This window comes from Pogoniulus pusillus, chromosome 34 (genome assembly GCF_015220805.1).
Source record: "Pogoniulus pusillus isolate bPogPus1 chromosome 34, bPogPus1.pri, whole genome shotgun sequence".
Lineage (NCBI taxonomy): Eukaryota > Metazoa > Chordata > Aves > Piciformes > Lybiidae > Pogoniulus > Pogoniulus pusillus.
Window position 1 is genome coordinate 1152511 of NC_087297.1, and position 17692 is coordinate 1170202.

Genomic DNA, 17692 nt, shown 5'->3' on the forward strand with positions numbered 1-17692 from the left:
CTGCTGCAGGCTGCTCAGAGGCTGCTCAGAGGCTGCCAGGCACCTCTGCAGAGAACTCACTGCTCCCACCCTGGATCATTTTAGCACAGAATCACAGAACACATCTGGTTGGAAGAGACCTCCAAGCTGCTCCAGTCCAAGCCTCCACCCAGCACTGCAGGCTCACACCAAATCATGTCCCTGAGCACAGCTCCACAGGCTGCTGGAGCACCCCCAGGGATGAGGACTGCAGCACTGCCCTGGGCAGCCTGTGCCAATGGCTGAGAACCTTCCAGGGCAGAAATATCTCCTGAGCTCCAGCCTGAGACTCCCCTGGGGCAGCTTGGAACCATTTCCTCTGCTCCTGTCCCTTGCCCCCAAGCAGCAGAGGCTGCCCCCTCCTCACTGCAACCTCCCTGCAGGGAGCTGCAGAGAGCAATGAGCTCTGCCCTCAGCCTCCTCTTCTGCACCTGCACCCCCCCAGCTCCCTCAGCCCCTCCTCACCCCCAGCTGCTCCAGGCCCTTCTCCAGCCTCACTGCCCTGCTCTGGACAGGCTGCAGAAGCACTCTCAGTCCTTTGGGAGCACACATTCCAAAATGAACCCTGCAGCAATCTGAGATGTCAGCTGTTTGGGTGCAGGTTGGAGTGCTGCTGGGAGGAGAACTGTACAGATCAGGCTGGCTGCTTGTCCTTTCTTCCCTCAGGTGACCAATTCAGGTCAAAGGCCTGAGTCCAGGTGACTTTTTCTGGTGCTGTTTTCAGTGAAGACCTTGACAGGAAAGCCAGGGAAAGGATGGAGGAGCTGGTGACTGGAGAGACTGCTGAGGGGTGTGGGGCAGTGAAGCAAGACAAACTGCCAATGGCTGATGAGGCTTTGCTCTTTTCTGAGTCACAGAGAGCACAAACGTTTGCCTGATCCTGACTCTGCACAAGTTTAAAACGCTAAGATGAGCAGTTCAGAAGTGGGTGCCTACAGCTAACCCCTTTGAACCTACAGCTTTGAACAGTTTAAGCAGAGAGACTGCCGAGGTCTGTGGCAGGAGACCCTTCTGCTGCTGTGCTGCTGAGCATCTGGCAGCTCCTGCTGAAGTCCCAGTTAAAATAGCCTTCTGTTTCCTTAAAAAGTGCTGAATTATGGACTTAAGAACCCCACTCCAGGCACCCCTTTTGTCTGTGTGGAGGATCTGGTTACAAGGCTAATATAATAAATTCTGCTGAGAAGATTTACAGCTTTTCTGCCTTTTTTTCTTAGTGAATAGATGGAAAAAATCAGATTTTATTTTTTGTACTGTTTCTCAGTCAGTAGGGATTACACTGGGAATTGTGCTAGGAGTTTTTGCCTCCCAAGCTGCTCTCCACACAAGCCTGTTTGCCCTGAGCCAGTTGAGCTGAGTATGGGCTCCAAGCAGGCACTGAGAATGGCAGGGGCCTGTGACTGGTGCTCTGTGCCAGTAAGGAGTGGTGCCAGGCTGTCCTGGCCCTCCAAGATGAAGGACATGTTTGAAGTCTCCCTCCTCACATCCTCTTCTTTTTAATTTCAATCTTTGCCACCCAAACTGTGCCTGGAGCACCTCGGTTGTGCTGCAGTGAATGCCATTTGAAGGCAGGGAGGGGAAGCCAGACAGAAGTCAGCAGAAAGCCCTTGGCCACGGCAGATCTGTGCAGTCATCAAGCAGCTTTGCTGGCAACAGAAGTTCTGCAGCTTGAGTGAGCAGCTCTGGTGCTCCCAGCTGCAGAGCCATGCTTTGGTTTGTCTAACTGCAGAGCAAGTGGAGGGGTGAGCCAGCGCCACAGTAGCTGTGGGCTCCTCGCTTCCCACAGGGGCTCACTGGAGAGGGTACAGAAAAGGGCTGCAGAGGTGAGGAAGGGACTGGCACAGCTCCCTTACTGAGAGCCTGGGGCTCTGTACTCTGGAAAAGAGCAGCCCGAGGGGCATCTCATCAGTGCTGGTCAATACTTACCGGGTGGAGGGCAGGAGGATGGGAGCAGGCTTTGTTCAGTGGTGCCCAGGGACAGGACAAAGGGTAATGGGCACAAACTGGAACAGAAGAAATGCCTTCTAATCACGAGCAGGAACTTTAGTTTAAGGGTGACAGAGAACTGGAGCAGGCTGCCTAGGGAGTTGGTGGAGTCTCCATCTCTGGAGACATTCCAAACCCACCTGGATGTGCTCCTGCCTGACCTCCTCTAGGTGACCTTGCCTTGGATGATCTCCAACTCCCTTCCAACCCCTACCATACTGTGACACTGTGGTGCTGTGTGATGGTACCAGAATGCTGCTTCTCAACACCCCTTCCCCTTTTCCTGCTTTCTCCTGCCTGCCACTTTGTCCCACCTTTTGTCACCATCTGTACATGGTTAGCTGGGGAATGTTTATTATATAACCGTGGGCTGGCAGGCTGCTGGCTTGATGTGCCCCCCTGTTAATGCAAAGCACACCATTACTGGTTAATGATCATGAACTGTCATCACAGCCACTTTGAAAAGGTGACAGTGATGAATGGAGCCAAAGGCTCCCAGGGAGGCTGATCACTGAAGGGACAGTAAAGTTTATTTAAGCCCAGGCCTGATAATGGCTCTGCATATTTGGGATGGGTTGTTTCCCCTCACTTCTGGGATAGCAGACATTCCCCAAGGGATGCATCCCTCTGCCACCCCTCACCCCTTCTGCTCTCTTACAGTAAGAAAAGGTCTCCTCCCACTTCTGAATCACAGAGCCCCAGGGGTCTCAGAGCAGAGTAACCTTGCAGAGGCAGAGAGATGCATCTCAGACACCAAAGAGTCTTTGTCCATGCAGGGGCCAAGCCGTGCCTGAGTTGCACAGCTCACCTGCACCAAGTGACAGGAACCAGTGCCAGGTGGGAAGGATCCCCAGGAGCCTCTGTCCAACCTTTCCAGCTCACAGCAGAGCTGAGCTGAGCTGGTCCAGCTCCCTGCCAGGCTGAGCCTTCAGACTGCCCCATGCAGGGCACTCCACTGCTTCCCCTGGGAGATGATTCCAGACTCTGACTGTTCCCAGGGGCAAACCTTTCCTCCTGCACTCCCATGGGGATGTCCCCAGCAGTAACTTGTCCCCATCACCCCTTGGCTGTGCCATGGCACTCCTTGTGCAAAGGGAGTCTCCATCCTCCTGGCACTGGTGCAGGGCAATAGGGTGTCCCCTGAGCCTTCTCGTCTCCTGGCTGAACAAGCCCAGCTCTCAGCCTGAGCTCACATGTCAGGGCTGCCAGGGCTGCCAGGGCTGCCAGGGCTGCCAGGGCTCTGAGCATCTGCTGCAGAGCTGCTGCTCCCCTGCCTGCGCTGCAGCTCTCGGCCACAGGCAGGAACAGGCCTGAGCCCTTCTCGGAGCCCTTTCCCAGCGCATCCCACAGCTGCCCCCAGGCTGGGGAAGCAGCTCAGGCTCCCACCGAGCTCACTGGGGCTGGCAGGCTGCTGGCCAGCGGCTCGGCGTGAGCTCCTGGGGATGGGCTGCAAACCAAGCCTGCGTCTTGTCGGGCGGTCCCACGGGGGCTGGCAGCCGGCACCGGCAGGCTCGGCGCTGGGAGGCAGCCCAGGGCTGGGGGGCTGGCAGGCTGCAGGTCCCAGGACAAACAAATCGGCTGGTGAGAGTGACCAGCGTTAGGGCAGGCTAAGGGTCTCCGGCAGGTCAAGCCCCGCAGCTGCCATGGTTCGGTTGTGTATTTACCTTCCCCAGGCGCAGGGTGCGCTGCAAGGCTCCTCTCGCCGGGTCGCGGAGCAGGGATCAATCTGCCAGCCCATCCCCGGGGGGCACAGCCCTGGGGCAAGACCCCCTGCAGAGCTGGGGTTTGGCAGTTCGGCTGAGGAGAGGGCAGCAGAGCTGGAGGGCAACAGCTCCTGGCGTAGGGAAGGTGTCTGCATCCCTGAGCAGGCAGGAGGTGCGGGGGGTGGCTTCGGCGGCTGTGATCTCTTAGGCTGCCTTTCCACGCTGCTGTGTGGGAATGATGCTGGCAACAAGCAGCCACGGCTTGCTCAGACTGCAAAGCCTGCAGCTGCACCACCTGGCAGGAGCCCGGGCTGCAGATGGCACTGCCAGAGCCTCATGCACGCAGCAGCCAGGTCTGTCCGAAAAGGAGACTGCTGAGAATGAGCAAACAGAGGGAAGCCCAAACACTCCTGACTGGGCTGAGCGTGGCTGAGAGCTGGGCCAGGCTCTGCTGTGCAGCCAGGAAGGCTGGAAATGCTCTTTTCTTTTCACTGAGATCTGACAGCAGAGACACTTGGTGAAAAGGCTGCAGTAAGGCATCCCAGGTCCACTAAGGGTTGGCACTGCAGAAGCACAGCTGCATGCCAGGCCCTTGGTGGAACTCTGCTTGGGGCATGCCAGAACCACAGAGCTGCTGAGGTTGGAAGAGACCTCTGAGATCATCCAGTCCAACCACTTGTTTGCTGGCTACAAAGCAGCTAATACTTCTGGTGGTTGTAGCGGGCAGCACAGCAGGATATGCTCGTGGTGGGTGTCCTGTGGCACTTGTGACAAACTCCCAGGAGTGCCCAGGTGGTTGTGCTGTGCTCTGGGCTCACCCACTTGTCAGGAAAGGGCCTCCTCTGCCTCAGGAGGCTCTCTGGACAGATTCAAAGGAAGGTTGACAAGGTGAGATGGAAAAAGAAAAGCTTCACAAATCCATCCAGAGAGAAAAAGTCATCCTTGAAGCTTTAATATGGCAGCTGAGGGACACAAAAAGCTGCACAGGGCATGACTGTTGCAGCCTGGGTAGAGTCACAGCATGGAGGGAAAGTGTTGAGGCTCAAGCATCTCCCCTGTGGGGACAGGCTGGGAGAGCTGGGGTTGTTCAGACTGGAGAAGAGAAGGCTCTGGGGGGACCTCAGAGCAGCCTTCCAGTGCCTGAAGTGGCTTGTAGGGAGAGGAAGAGAGGGAATGGATTGAAGCTGGAAGAAGGGAGCTTTAAGACTGGAAGAAATTCTTTCCAGTGAGGGAACAGGCTGCCCAGGGAAGTTGTGGCTGGTCTCTCCCTGGAGGTGTTCAAGGTCAGCTTGGATGAGGCCTTGATCAAGCTGGGCTAGTGAGAGGTGTCCCTGCCCATGGCAGGGGTCTGGAACTGGATGACCTTTAAGGTCCCTTCCAGCCCCAAAAATTCCGTGACTCTGTGATTCTACAGACCACACATACATGTCAAACAGCTACACTGAAAGCATTTATTGCTACATCATTTTCAATCCACTCTCCATTATAGTCACAGAGCAATGTTTTGGGGCCTTATCCTTGTTAGAAGGATGAGAAAGAACCTTTCATCCCAAGGGAGCTTCTGGATGATCTGCTGCTATGTGGTACCCGCAGAAGCAGGAGGTGTTAGGTCTCAGCTAAAATCAGACCAACTGAAGTGAGTAATGACTTGTCTGAACAATATCAAGCTTTGTTGTCAAAGCAAAATAAGGACACTGCCACAAAGGAGCCACATCAGCCAGCCCAGCTATGAACTGGCACAGCTTTTGCCGGCAGACAAGTCCACAAGCCACTTGCTGGTACCTCAAATGGCAACTTATCATGCACATTTGAGGCACAACAATGGGCTTTTAGCAACAATAAATCACTGGCTGCAATCAGTGCTCGCTTTCATTGTCCAAGTCGATGTTTTAAGCCAGATGCAGAGAGGGAGGCAAACGATTCTCAGGAAGTTCTGAGGTCTGGGGGTGATGCCAGGGAGCTGCCGGTGGCAGAGGCAGCACAGGTGAACAGAGCAGAGCTGTGGCCTTCAGAGAGATGCTGCTTGGTGGCATGTGGGGACAGCAGGACACTGCACATCAGTAGGGTCTGACCACCCTGAGATACCTTCTTGGCACGGGACAGGGGTGGAGAAATGCCACACTCATCTTCCTGCTGTCTCCAGCACAGGGGACTGTGCTTTCAAACGTGGGCTGAGACAGCTTCCCTCTGCTCTGCGCACCCTGGGACACGGAGCTGCTGCTAACTGCCAGCCTATTGTCTGCCAGGGACTGTCTTCTCTGAAAGCCACTTACCAGGGGGTGGATGTTGATTGAGCAAATGAGCACAAAGCTGCCGAAGCTGCTGGCTGCGAATTGTGCTGCTGTTAGTTTAAACAGCTTGAATAGAAATGCCATCATCCAGGGCCAGCTGGGAGAGCCGGGAGGGAGACTCACAGAGGGCAAGATGTGCCAGCGGTGACTAGCACAGCGAGATGGATGGAGCCTTTGGCCTTGGCTGAGGTGCTGCCCTGGCTGTGCTCATTGTGCCCACACTCCCTCCCTTCCAGAATGATTTGATCCCAGGCTTCTCCCTCCCAGTCCTCATTGCTGTGCAGCGTTGGACTGGCAAAGCCCAGCCAAACCCGTTGCAGACAGTGGATCTGCCTGAACATTCCCAGCCCTGCATCTCCTGTCTGCTTCTCTCATCCTGCTTGCTGCACTAGGAGGGGTGGTTTATACCCTCTGTGGCTGGTGTGCAGGCCAGCAGGGCCAGCTGCTCAGAGGACCTCGCTGCGCTCTAGCAAAGCTGGGGCAGAGGCTCCAGCTCCAATGTGGCTGGGAGCCACTCCCTCACCCGTGTGAGAGCACCCAAAAACCTTCCTTCAAAGTGTGGATCAAAGGGGCCCTGCACCATGCAAAACACTCCCTGAACCCTCCCTGGCTGACAGAAGTGCCACAGGGATGCTTGGCCACTGCCACACACAGGGAATGGCTGCTCAGGGAGAGAGAAGTCACCAACATCTGGCTCAGTGCTGGTGTAACAGCCTTCACACAAGGGCAGCCTCACATCTGGCTCAGTGCAGCTGGTGTAGCAGCCTTCACACAAGGGCAGCCTCACATCTGGCTCAGTGCAGCTGGTGTAGCAGCCTTCACACAAGAGCAGCCTCACATCTGGCTCAGTGCTGCTGGTGTAACAGCCTTCACACAAGGGCAGCCTCACATCTGGCTCAGTGCTGCTGGTGTAACAGCCTTCACACAAGGGCAGCCTCACATCTGGCTCAGTGCAGCTGGTGTAACAGCCTTCACACAAGGGCAGCCTCACATCTGGCTCAGTGCTGCTGGTGTAACAGCCTTCACACAAGGGCAGCCTCACATCTGGCTCAGTGCAGCTGGTGTAACAGCCTTCACACAAGGGCAGCCTCACATCTGGCTCAGTGCAGCTGGTGTAACAGCCTTCACACAAGGGCAGCCTCACATCTGGCTCAGTGCTGCTGGTGTAACAGCCTTCACACAAGGGCAGCCTCACATCTGGCTCAGTGCAGCTGGTGTAGCAGCCTTCACACAAGGGCAGCCTCACATCTGGCTCAGTGCAGCTGGTGTAGCAGCCTTCACACAAGGGCAGCCTCACATCTGGCTCAGTGCAGCTGGTGTAACAGCCTTCACACAAGAGCAGCCTCACATCTGGCTCAGTGCTGCTGGTGTAACAGCCTTCACACAAGGGCAGCCTCACATCTGGCTCAGTGCTGCTGGTGTAACAGCCTTCACACAAGGGCAGCCTCACATCTGGCACAGGGCTGCTGGTGTAACAGCCTTCACACAAGGGCAGCCTCACATCTGGCTCAGTGCAGCTGGTGTAACAGCCTTCACACAAGGGCAGCCTCACATCTGGCTCAGTGCTGCTGGTGTAACAGCCTTCACACAAGGGCAGCCTCACATCTGGCTCAGTGCAGCTGGTGTAACAGCCTTCACAGAAGTGCAGCCTCACATCTGGCTCAGTGCAGCTGGTGTAACAGCCTTCACACAAGAGCAGCTTCAGCTCAGCTGTGCTTGCCAAATGCTTTTCCCAAAGCCTGTTCCAGGCTTCACTGCCATGCTCATCACCACAGGAAAGCAGCACCCTTGGGCAGAGCCTTCTGTCCTCATGTAAGAGGTAAGAAGATAGCTCAGAGAGGAAGGTGGGAAGGAATGAGGCTGCCAAGCACTGAAGGAGGAGAGCAAACACTGACATGGGGCAGCAACATGCCCTTGTGGCCAAGAAGTCCAATGGGATCCTGGGGGGCATTAAGCAGAGTGTGTCCAGCAGATCAAGGGAGGTTCTCCTCCTCTTCTACTCTGCCCTGCTGAGACCTCATCTTGAGCACTGCCTGCAGTTTTGGGCTCCCCAGTTTAAAAGGGACAGGGATCTGCTGGAGAGAGTCCAAGGGAGGGCCAATGAGAATGATGAGGGGACTGGAGCACTGCCTGGTGGGGAGAGGCTGAGGGACCTGGGGCTGCTTAGTCTGGAGAGGAGAAGACTGAGAGGGGATTTAATCAATGTTTATAACTCTCTGAGGGCTGGGGGTCAGGAGGGAGGTGGGACAAGCTCTGCTCACTGCTTCTTGGGAAGCAATGGATGGAAGCTGCAGCACAGGAGGTTCCAGCTCAACACAAGAGGGATCTTCTTGCCTGGAAGGGTCCCAGAGCCCTGGCACAGGCTGCCCAGAGAGGCTGTGGAGTCTCCTTCTCTGGAGCCTTTCCAGGCCTGTCTGGATGTGTTCCTGTGCGACCTGAGCTGGATTGTGTGGTCCTGCTCTGGCAGGGGGGTTGGACTGGATGCTCTCTTTGAGTCCCTTCCAGCCCCTGACATCTGTGAGCCTGTGACTGAAACAGAAGAGAGGACACTGCCTGCTCAAACAGCAGTGAGCAGAACACAGAGCTGAACCACCTGGGAAGTTAACACCTCAGCCCCAGGGCTGGGTGTGGTGAGGGTCTGTGGCCACAGAGAGGGCTGAGCAGAGTGCCTTATCCAGTTACTGTCTCTCTTGGCTGTGCTCAGGGCATGGGAGATCTTCCTGCCCTGCAGCCCCACGGGAGCAGCAGTGTCAGTGCCCAGCTCCTGGGCTCCTGGGGAGCAGGATATTGGATTAGGGGGTTGGTGTCCGTAGCTGATGGCATCGGGGATGCTTTCCCACGCCAGTGTCAATGCAGTAAGGCAAACACAAGTGAAAGCCTCCAGTGCTTCCCACCCCTAGGGCACACCAGTGTGGCTTGCTGTGGGAGGAATGCAGCATCCCACAGCTTATAGCTCCATGTCAGCAATAACAGGAGCTGCTGAGCTCCTTCTGGAGGCAAGGAGTGATTCATATCTTAGGCACAGTACAGTCTAGTCCCCAAGACAGTTGAGCTGTGCTTTGAACAAGCTGTCCCACGCACACTCTCCACCCTGCCAGGCACAGGCCCACACCAAAGCCATCACACAGCCAGATCTTTGGAGGGGATCTGATGGCTCTGGGGCAAGGCAGAGGGACCCAGCAGTATCTGTCTCACTCTCCACAGGTGCCATTGGGCAGCCTCAACCTTTGTGCAGAGTGGGTCTGTTTCCTGGGTGGAGGTGGGGGGAGAAGCTTTCCATGCTGGGAGAAGGGATGGCAGCAGAGACACTTCGTAAGCCCCCCCAGGGTGCTCGGGGAGATTGCCATTTGTTTCAGCAGCCCAGCACAGACAGAGAGCAACCTGCCAGGGCTGCAGCTGCGCCCAGGTGAAACACTTGGTAACATCTCCCTGCCAAGGACCAGCACCAGCCCTGAAAGCACAACTCTGGCAGTCTTCAGGAGTGTGTGCTGCTCCTCTGCTTGCTCCGAGCCTGCTGCTCTGTGCTGCTCCTCTGCTTGCTCCGAGCCTGCTGCTCTGTGCTGCTCCTCTGCTTGCTCCAAGCCTGCTGCTCTGTGCTGCTCCTCTGCTTGCTCCGAGCCTGCTGCTCTGTGCTGCTCCTCTGCTTGCTCCGAGCCTGCTGCTCTGTGCTGCTCCTCTGCTTGCTCCAAGCCTGCTGCTCTGTGCTGCTCCTCTGCTTGCTCCGAGCCTGCTGCTCTGTGCTGCTCCTCTGCTTGCTCCAAGCCTGCTGCTCTGTGCTGCTCCTCTGCTTGCCCCGAGCCTGCTGCTCTGTGCTGCCTCTCTGCTTGCCCCGACTTTGCTGCTCTGTGCTGCTCCTCTGTTTGCTCGGGGCAGCTCAGAGGGCAGTCAGTCTGGGCTGTCACTCACGTACAAAGGATCAAATGAAGAAAGAGGCAACGTTTCTGTGCTGCCAGGTAAAGCTTCCAAGTCATCAGCAATGTTTACACCAAGAAACTTAAGGAGGCCAGGATGTAGAAAAGAGCATCCCGAGAGTGGATTTCACCAATGCTGATCAGTACTCAGAGGATGGGAGCAGGCTTTGTTCAGTGGTGCCCAGTGACAGGACAAGGGTTAATGGGCACAAACTTGAACACAACAAGTTGCATCTAAACATAAGGAGGAACTTCTTTAATCTAAGAGTGCTGGAGTACTGGACCAGGCTGTCTAGAGAGATGGTGGAGTCTCCTGTCTGGACATGTTTCTGTGTGACCTTCTTTAGGTGACCATTCCTTGGCAGGAGGGTTGGACTCAATGATCTCTAGAGGTCACTTCCAACCCTTACCATGCTGTGACTCTGTGTAGCTGATCTGTGTTGCTGTGCCTGTATGGCTTTGACACATGCCAGTTACTGTGCCCCAAGATGAGCAGAGGTCAGGTGTTTGCTGTGACCAGTCTGCACTGAAAGGCACAAAAGCTGCTCACAGTGCTGTGACTGCACTGGGCTAGCAGGCTTCAGGGCCAGGGAACAGCCCTGGAGCACTGCATTTACTTACAGAGATTTAATCATCCCTTAGGTGGCTGCTGCAGCACACTCAGCACTAGGCAGAGCTGGAGCCCTGGGGTGATCCTGCAGCAGGTAGGCATCATGGCTTGGAGGAAAGCCTTGGCCTGAAGGAAACTCTTCTGGGGCTCCGTGTGCTGGGCATTGCTCCACGTGCTGGGCACTGCTCCCTAGGCTGAGCAGCTCCCCTTAGCTGCTCCACCATCTTCCCAGAGCACTACTCCCTCCACACTGCCTGCAGCTGCCCACATCCCAGAAGCTGGTGCTTAACCCTTCTCATGCCTGCTCTCCCTCTCCTCCTCCCCACACTCCATCCTTCTGCCTGACTGTCCACACCTCCTCTTGTGCCGCCTCTTTATGGAAACACATCCTCTGTGCTGCCTTTCTGCTCACAGAGCCGCACAGAGTCGCACCATCAGGAGCCAACTGGAAGGACCATGCTGCCTGCTCCCTCCAGCAGGAGATGTGCTGGCATGGGGCTGTCACCCTGCCTCCATCCAGCTGACACCGAGACAGGCAGGCTAAGTGACCTTAGTGCTGTTGTCCTGGCAGGACCTTCATTTACACCTCAGCTGGTACAAATGGTGCCAGCCCTTAGCAGCCCGTTTAATCCTTTTTCTTCTGGAGCACAGGAATGTGAGCTCCCTGGCTGGGGCTCCCCCACACAGGCCCTTCCTCCTGTGCTCCTGGAGGAGAAAACCTTATCATAGTTTGATCATAGAACTGCGTGCTTAGAAAAGAACTCCAAGATCATCGAGTCCAACCATCAACCCCCCACCACCACGGCAACCAAACCGTGCCACGGCCACACCTTTCTTCACCTCTAGGGATGGGGACTCTGCCACCTCCCTGGGCAGCCTCTGCCAATCCCTGACCGCTCTTACACCAAAGACATTTTTCCTCATCTCCAACCTACTCCCAGCTCTGCCTGTGGCAGGGCTCCCAGCACCCGCAGCTCGCCGGGACGCGGCGGGCACGCCGCAGGGCGCCCCGGGCACAGCGATGGGAGCAGGGCGGCAGCCGGCAGCGAGCTGCGCAGAGCTGCGGGACACAGGAGCCTTGCGCGGCCGCCGGGGCCGGCAGCTGTCGGCGCGGGCAGGCAGGCTCCCCGCAGCACCGAGAGCTCAACCCCAGCTTGTGCCCGGCAGCCCCACAGGCGGGCGGAGGCGCAGGGGGCGCAGGGGGCGCGGGCGGCGCCGGGGGCAGGCTGGCAGCCGCCACGGCAGCAGTGCTCCGCACCGCTCGGCGCTGCCGCCGCCGGGCACACGGTGAAGCCGCCGCGTTGGTGGTGCTCCTGCCTGGCTTTGTGCTGGTCCTGCGGCGCTGTCCGTCCGAGGGGACACGCTCGGGGAGTGCTCGTCCCGGGGCCGTGAGGAAAGGCTGCTGCTAACCAGGGCGTGCTGGGTGCGGAGGGCTGCCGCCGCTTGCTCCCCGGCTCCGGTTCCTCCAGCTTCCCGCAGCAGCTGATTCAGAGCCAGGGCAAGGAAGGGAGGGCATATGAGCAGATGTAAAGAGGTGCACTTTAGGTTCCAAGGCCGTGAGTGCTGATGTGCTGTTTCCCTGCTGACTGCTGCAGGTGCAGGGGATGCTACTCCAGCCTGGATCCCTGCGGGAATGAATCACAGACTCACAGAGCCATGCAAAGCCCCTCAGGAGCACCAAGTCCAACCTACAACTCTGGTCTATAAGATTCACCTTAAACCATAGCCCCAAGCACCACATCCAAACCACCCTTAAAGGCATCCAGGGTGGGTGACTCCAGCACCTCCCTGGGCAGCTCATTCCAGTCCTTGAACACTCTCTCCATGGGAATTTTTTCCCTAATGTCCAATCTGCCCCTCCCCAGCATTCCCCCTTCTTCTGTCTCCGGCTACCTGTGAGCAGAGCCCAGCAGCAGCCTCTGCAGTGTCCCTTCAGGTAGCTGTAGACAGCAATGAAGTCTGCCCTCAGCCTCCTCTTCCTCACACTACCCACCCTCAGCTCCCTCAGTCACTCCTCATAAGATGTATTTTCCATGCCCTTCCCCAGCTGCGTTGCCCTCCTCTGGACCTGCTCCAGCACCTCCACATCTCTCTTGTACTGTGGTGTCCAAAACTGATCACAACAATCGAGGTGTGGCCTCACCAAAGCCAAGTCCAAGGGGACAATCCCCTCCCTGCTTCTGCTGGCCACAGGAATGGAGTCAAGCACTCCCATGGGCTTTCTCAGCCCAAAGCCAGCCATGTCCTGGCCTGAATCAAAAGCAGTGTCAGCAGCTGGGACAGGGAGGGGATTCTGCACCAGTGAGACTCTGCCTGCAGCACTGCCTCCAGTTCTGGTGCCCCCTGCAAAAGAAGGACCTGGAGCTGCTGGAGAGGGCCCAGAGGAGGACACGAAGATGCTCAGAGGGCTGGAGAAGCTCTACTGTGGGGACAGGCTGGGAGACTTGGGGCTGTTCAACTTGGAGAAGAGAAGGCTGCAGGGAGACCTTAGAATAGCCTTCCAGTGCCTGAAGAGCTCCAGGAGAGCTGGGGAGGGACTTGTGACAAGGGCTGGGAGTGACAGTGGCTTTGAGCTGGGAGAGGGGAGAGTGAGAGTGGAGATGAGGAAGAAAGTCTTCAGATTAGATCTAGAGTGAGGGTGGTGAGACACTGGAACAGGTTGCCCAGAGAGGTTGTAGATCATAGAATCATAGAATCAACCAGGTTGGAAGAGACCCCCAAGATCATCCAGTCCAACCTAGCACCCAGCCCTAGCCAATCAACCAGACCATGGCACAGGCTTTGCTTGAAGACCCCCAGGCACGGTGCCTCCACCACCTCCCTGGGCAGCCCATTCCAATGCCAATCACTCTCTCTGACAACAACTTCCTCCTAACATCCAGCCTATACTTCCCCCAGCACAACTTGAGGCTGTGTCCCCTTGTTCTATTGCTGGCTGCCTGGGAGAAGAGGCCACCCCCCACCTGGCTACAATGCCCCTGCAGGTAGTTGTAGACAGTAATAAGATCACCCCTGAGCCTCCTCTTCTCCAGGCTAAACAGGCCCAGCTCCCTCAACCTCTCCTCATAGGATTTGTGCTCCAGGCCCCTCACCAGCTTTGTTGCCCTTCTCTGGACATGTTCCAGCACCTCAACATCTCTCTTGAATTGAGGGGCCCAGAACTGGACACAGGACTCAAGGAGTGGCCTGAGCAGTGCTGAGTACAGGGGAAGAAGAACCTCCCTTGTCCTACTGGCCACACTGCTCCTGATGCAGGCCAGGATGCCATTGGCTCTCTTGGCCACCTGGGCACACTGCTGGCTCATCTTCAGCTACTCTCTACCAGCACCCACAGGTCCCTTTCCTCCTGGCTGCTCTCAGCCACTCAGCCCCCAGCCTGCAGTGCTGCTTGGGGTTGTTGTGGCCAAAGTGCAGAACCCTGCACTTGGCCTTGTTCAATCTCATCCCCTTGGCCTCTGCCCACCCATCCAGCCTGGCCAGGTCCCTCTGCAGGGCTCTCCTACCTTCCAGCAGCTCCACAGCTGCTCCTGGCTTGGTGTCATCTGCAAACTTACTGATGCTGGACTCAATCCCCTCATCCAGGTCATCAGTGAAGATATTGAACAGGACTGTGCCCAGCACTGATCCTTGGGGAACACCACTGGTGCCAGCTGCCAACTGGATGTGGCACCATTCGCCACCACTCTCTGGGCTCTGCCATCCAGCCAGTTCTTGATCCAGCACAGAGTGAATCTGTCCAAACCATGAGCTGCCAGCTTGGCCAGGAGCTTCTTGTGGCAGACAGTGAGGCAGATGTTCCCTTCCTGGAAGTGTTCAAGACCAGGTTGGATGAGGCCTTCAGCAATCTGGGCTAGTTGAGAGGTGTCCCTGCCCATGGCAGAGGGTTGGAACTGCATGATCATAGAATCATAGAATGGTTTGGATTGGAGAGGACCTTCTAAGCTCACCCAGTCCAACCCCCTGCACTCAGCAGGGACATCCTCCACTAGATTAGGTTGCCCACAGCCCTGTGCAGCCTCACCTTGAAGATCTCCAGGCATGGGCCTCAAGCACCTCCCTGGGCAACCTGTTGCAGTGTTCCAGCAGCCTCCTGCTGCAGAACTTGTTCCTCACCTCCAATCTCAATCTGCTCTGCTCTAGTTTGAAGCCATTGTCCCTTGTGCTGTCCCTGCAGGCCTTTGCAAACAGTCTCTCTGCAGCCTCCTTGTAGCCCCTTCAGATACCAGCAGGCTGCTGCTAGGTCTTTAAAGTCCCTTCCAACCCAACCCATTCTATGAATCTCTGGCACTGTGGTTCCATCAGGTACTGTACCACATCCATGTACAGCTAGAGACTGGAAAGACCTCTGGGGCTGTTTAGACCCACAACGACCCTTGTGTTGCTTGTGCCCTGAAGCTCTGGTGATGAGTTCAGGTGATCTGCCAAGTCCTCGGTGCCTTGGGCAGCCTGCCAGGGTCACCTTCTGGGCTGATATCCTCTCCCCGTGAGGTGGCACTCAGCTGGCAGCCATGTGCCAGGGCACGTCAGGCAGGAGGGGAAGGTGGGGGAATGCCCAGAGTGCTTGGGCAGCAGTTTGGGTTTTAGCTGGGAAATTTAAGGCAGCAGCCTTTGGGAGAAGGCAGAACTCTGACTCCTGCTCTCCTTGCATGGCAGCAGCCTGGGCACTTGCTGCATCCTGCTGCCCGCACTGCTGCAATGCTGAACTCCTCACTGATGGCTGGAGGGTAGCAAGAGCTTTGCAGCACAACCAGCTCTCACCAAATCCTCCATGGCCCTTTCCCTTGGCATGTCCTGCATGCCCTTGTCCCCTAGAAAACAGCAGCCCTGTTCCATCCAATAGTGCCTGAGAGGCTGGAGTGACTTCTGTCAGTACCGGGGTCACATCTGGCTGGATGTGCCCGCAGGGAGAGCCTGGAGAAGAGAAAGCTCAGGGCAGAGCTCATTGCTGTCTGCAGCTACCTGAAGGGAGGTTGTAGCTAGGGAGGGTTGGGCTCTGCTGCCAGGCAGCCAGCACCAGAAGAAGGGGACAGAGTCTCAAGCTGTGCCAGGGCAGGTCTAGGCTGGATGTTAGGAGGAAGTTCCTGGCAGAGAGAGTGATTTGCATTAGAATGGGCTGCCCAGGGAGGTAGTGGAGGTCTTTAAGAGGAGGCTACATGAGTCACTCAGTGCCATGAGTGTAAGGTGTTAGGTGCTAGGTTGGACTTGATGATCTTGAAGGTCTTTTTCAACCTGGTTTATTCTGTGATTCCATAACCTCTCTAGTCCTTTGGACCAGTCTGGATTTTCATCTGCCAGGTTCCAGGCAGGCTCCTGAGTCTCTTTTTCCAGGTCTCTGCAGCTAATCCAGTATTTTCTTGCACTGGATAATCTGCAACAGCTTTTTACATTTCATCTGTTTGTGAACTGATTTGCTTCTGCTCTGCTCCTTCTTGCCCCATCCACCACTCTCACCATAATTCTGCCCACACTGAATCGCCGTCTCTTGTGAGGAGGTTAACTGTTCCTGGCTGAAATCTGCAGTGGGAAGGTAGGAGAATCTCCCATGTCTAGGTGCTGTGTTCCTCCTGCATCCCGGGGCAGGCAGTACAGCCCCGGTGCAGAAGCCTCAGCAGCCTGGGCTCTGCCGTGGCACAGACTCTGCTCCGCGGCCGCTGTGCAGCAGTTGTGTCCCCAAAGGTTTGCTTTGCTGCAGCTCCTGCTGCCACTGCTGGGATTGTGGCAGCAACCAAGGCAGCTTCACTGCCTGGGCACATGCAGAACCGGGGAGAAACAGTCCCTGGCTGAGGAACTTGCAGGCCTCTTAGACAAGACAGAGAGAGGCAGGGAGAGATGGGGGCCAGTGAGAGGAGTTCCTGCTTACGAAGGGTTCTCCAGCTGCTCGCTAAGCCAAGCACCAGCTCTAAGGATTTTCCTCTAGCCCCTTTTTCACTTGATCAGTGGAAGCAGTATTTGCCATCCCAGCTTTTCTCCCAGTCTCTGTATTTCTGCCCAGTTTGGGGGTTATTTTGCTGTAGCACTAACTCAATAAGCATCCATTTCAAGCTGATCTGATGTTTCCTGATTGTAAGGTCATCCCTGGGCACATGGTGACCCACCTGAGGGATGGCTTTGCTCTGGTGCCATCTGAAAGTCTCAGGCAGCTTGTGGAAGGTGCTGAGAGTCTTCTGCCCAAGAGCCCAATGCAATTAGACTGTGCAGCTGCTGTGGGCAGAGCCTCACCTGCTTCCTCTGAGCACCACCAGTGTGGAGCACACCAGGCCAGAAGGGACAGAACTGGCAAAAGAGTCACAGCCCTCAGCAGCTACCATGGTCTTGGAGGTCTCTTCAGCTTGGTTGATTCTGTGGTTCTGTGATTCTATGTGTCTGTGGCATGTCCTGGGGCCGAGGCTGGTCCAGCACCATGCTGGCACACCAGCTGGCAGCCACACCCTGTCCCCACTGACCAGGCTGCTGCCTCCTGTCCTTGCCACCCTGTGGGGATCCCCCAGCTGAGGACCTTTGTGCCTCATCTCACACCAAACTCATGGGCATGTGTGGCTGGACCTGAAACACAGAAGCTGAGACTGTCAGCATGGAAACCTGTGACTGTTTGTGTGCCCCTGGCACATGGGCATGGAGATGCCAAGGTATGTGTAGGCAGACTCCAGTCTCAGACTGGATTTGCTCCATGCAGCAGATTTGGGTCCTCTGCTGTATTTCTACATCTGTTATGCTTTTGTTGCCCTCCACGGGAGGGACACACTGACTCCTCCTGCACTCCAGTCCCTCTCTCTGCCTCAGGGAAGCAGTGTTTGGAAAAGGTTTCAGCCTGATCCTCTCCCTCCTGAAACTGAATAACATCAAACTGTGACAACTGCTGTGGGCAGGGCACCATCTGCTTCCTCTGGAGCACCACGAGAGTGGGAGGTAGCAGGTCAGAAGGGACAGAACTGGGGAAATATCTTCTAAAAGGATAAATCTGTCTCTCTCCTTGTAAGAGAAGCTGAGGCCCAGGACCACCTGAGGAACATGGACATGCATAGGTGTATGTGACCTGAGGTCCTGTACCACACCCCAGTTGGCTGATGGAGCTGCCAAGCCACACTCCATGGTGTCTGGGGAGTCCTGGCAGTCAGAAGTCCCTGGAGACTGGGAAAAGGGAACCATTGCACACATGGCTGACAGGGCAGAGAGGAC